Source organism: Mesoplodon mirus, assembly GCF_964341445.2.
Source record: "Mesoplodon mirus genome assembly, chromosome: 9".
NCBI lineage: Eukaryota > Metazoa > Chordata > Mammalia > Artiodactyla > Ziphiidae > Mesoplodon > Mesoplodon mirus.
Window position 1 is genome coordinate 100,380,704 of NC_138985.1, and position 3,276 is coordinate 100,383,979.

Here is a 3,276-nt window from a genome sequence, read left to right on the forward strand (position 1 = left end):
GAACCCTTGCCTATAGAAGAATGAGGATAAGAATTATACCAACTTATTTCCAGAAACCAAGCAAGGAAAAAGAGGGTCAGTGAAATATTTAAAGTGTTGAAAGAACAAAACCAAGAGCCTACAAGTCTCTATCCAACAAAAATTTCCTTCAAAAGTGAAGGAGAAATGAAGACTTTCTCAGACAAACAAAAACGGAATTTCTTGCCTATAGACCTGTCTTTTAAGAAATGTTAAAAGAAGTTCTGTAGAGAAAAGGATTATTTACGTCAGAAACTCAGATTTACATAAAGAAAGGAAGAGCAGTAAAAAAGAGTAAAAAAATCACAGGAATATAAAATATTTAATTTTTCTTATTCCTATTGATCTAGTAGATCAGTGTTCATTCAAAATAATAATAGCGGAAGTGGTTGGGGCCTCGGAGGGCGGAAGGGCGCCCTCGCTTCGCTGGCTCTGTGGCAGGCCCAGTGAGGCCCCCAGAATTCGGAGCAGCCGAGAGCCCGGCCTCCGCCCTCGGGGCCCTCTCGCCGAGCTGGAGACCCAGGCCCACAACACCGGGCCCTACCTACCCTGGAAGTGCTCGCGGCCCGGCACCTAGACTGGGGAGTTGCTGCCCTTTGGCGTAAATTGCAGTTGATTAGGGATTGTTTCTCAGACTCAAGTTAGAAGTGAGAGTTCAGATAAGTGAGGCTGCCATTGCTGCTTTGAACACCTCAGAAGGGGAGAATGGATTTATCCGGAGTGAAAAAGAAGAGCTTGCTAGGAGTCAAAGAAAATAATAAAAAGTCCAGCACTAGGGCTCCTTCTCCTGCCAAACGCAAAGACCGCTCTGATGAGAAGTCCAAGGATCGCTTTAAAGGGGGCCACCAAGGAGTCGAGCGAGAAGGATCGTGGCAGGGATAAAACTGGAAAGAGGCGCAGCGCTTCCAGTGGTAGCAGCAGCACCAGGTCTCGGTCCAGCTCGACCTCCAGCTCGGGCTCCAGCAGCAGCTCCAGCTCATCTTCTGCATCGAGCCGCTCAGGAAGTTCCAGCACATCCCGCAGCTCCAGCTCCGGCAGCTCCCCTGGCTCTCCGAGTCCTTCTCAGCGCAGGCCTGACAACAGGCGGTGTTCCCACTCCAAATCCAAACCACCCAAAAGAGGTGGAAGGGAAAGGAAAAGGTGGAGCCCTTCTCCTAAACCCACCAAAGTGCACATTGGAAGGCTCACCAGGAATGTGACCAAGGATCGTATCCTGGAGATATTCTCCACCTACGGGAAAATTAAAATGATTGACATGCCTGTAGACAGGATGCACCCCCATCTGTCTAAAGGCTATGCATATGTGGAGTTTGAGAATCCAGATGAGGCCGAGAAGGCGCTGAAGCGTATGGACGGAGGACAAATGGATGGCCAGGAGATCACTGCCACTGCTGTGCTGGCCCCCTGGCCTCGGCCACCCCCCAGGCGATTCAGCCCTCCCAGGAGAATGCTGCCACCGCCTCCCATGTGGTGCAGGTCACCCCCACGGAGGAGGAGCAGGTCGCGTTCCCCTCGGCGCAGGTCCCCCGTGCGCCAGCGATCCCGCTCCCCGGGCCGCCGCCACCACAGGAGCCGCCCCAGCTCCACCTCCTCCCGATAAGCAGGGCCACCGAAGCTCTGCCCTGTGACTTGTATCCCATCCAATTGTCACTTTTCTAGCAGAAGGAGGATCGGTAGGAAAGAAATCCCTCACTCAGGGGCAGGCTTTGAAGGTGAAGGCAGTAATTGCTACGTTTCCCCTGGTGGCAGAGTTCCGGCTGCAGGAGTGTTGTTGGTTTGGGGTCGTGCTTATGAAGATGCCCTCCGGTTTTCTGGCTAGAAAGCTTCCGCATTTCTAGTTCCTGAGAGTCAGTTTAGTGGCAGAGCCAGCAGGGATGAGCAGGGGGCTCCAGGAGGTGGTACAACCCCAGCCTGGGAGCATGTTTTCCCATTCCACAGATGACGTGGGGCCTATCTGGTGGGCTGGTCGTGCCCTAACCTGTTGGCCTGCAGGGTCCCACAGAAAAGGTGTGCTTTTACACAGCTGCCATTCCTGTTAGCCTGGCCCTGCTCCCCTGCTCGAATCTTCTTCTGACCTCTAGGGCCAAATACCCAAAATGGTTCTTTTCACGTGTACTCACGTGCACGCACACACACACACACACAAACCTACATCTCCCTTTCTCTCTGAAACTGGTAAGCTGAGAGCCAGCTCTGTCAGGTCATCACAGAACCCCCTTGTTGTGTTGCTATTCATGGTGGTCGTGCAGGTTACCTTGGCAACGTGTACATTGCTTTTTTGGCTTTTATTGTATAGTCAGTACTATACATTTTCTGTTTTGAGTTTTGTAACTTTGTAGCATTTTAGATAATACTGTGTTTGTACTTTGTTGTGTAGAGAAAAGAATTGTGTTGAATAAACCTAGGATTAGAGTGCTGCTCAAGTGTTGGGTTTGCTGCCTCCTTCCTGTCCCTTGGCCCCAAAGGCAGCTTCGGTTGTGAGGTAATTAAACATGATTGTCTAAAAAAAAAAATAATAATAATAATAGCAACAACGTATTAGGTGATTATGGTGTATGGATAAGTGTAATGAATGATAGCAGTGCTATAAGGGATGGGAGGAAGAAATTGAATACTCTGTAATAATGTATCTACACTAGCGGTATAGTATTATTTGAAAGTGGACTTAGATTAGTTATAAATGCATAGTGTAAACTCTAGGGCAAACACTGAAAAAAAATTTAAAGTATAATTGATATGCTGAGAGGATGGAAAATGGAATTATATAAGATGTTCAGTTAAAACCAGAGGAAGCAGGGCTTCCCTGGTGGCGCAGTGATTGAGAGTCCGCCTGCCGATGCAGGGGACATGGGTTCGCGCCCCAGTCTGGGAAGATCCCACATGCCGCGGAGCGGCTGGGCCCGTGAGCCATGGCCGCTGAGCCTGCGTGTCTGGTGCCTGTGCTCCGCAACGGGAGAGGCCACAACAGTGAGAGGCCCGCGTACCGAAAAAAAAAAAAAAAACAGAGGAAGCAGAAAAGAGGAAAAGAAAAAAAAAGAAAGTTCAATAAATAATAATCAATAAAACAGTTCTGAATATGGCAGATATTAATCTAACTATATCAATAATCAGTTTAAATATGAATGGTCTAAATACACCGATTAAAACACAGAGACTGACAGACTAGATCAAAAAATAAGACACAACCATGTTGTGTACAAGAAACCCACTTTAAATATAGAGACACAAATAGATTAAAAGTAAAGGGAAGGAAAAGAT

The 3,276-nt window shown here is 48.3% G+C and overlaps 1 pseudogene across 1 annotated transcript; it reads left to right on the forward strand.

The window, feature by feature from the left end:
• Positions 1-638: 638 nt before the first annotated feature.
• Positions 639-1,647, forward strand: LOC309810106 (RNA-binding protein with serine-rich domain 1-like; annotated as a pseudogene). Its single transcript has one exon. The product of its transcript is annotated as an RNA-binding protein with serine-rich domain 1-like (transcript).
• Positions 1,648-3,276: the final 1,629 nt, after the last annotated feature.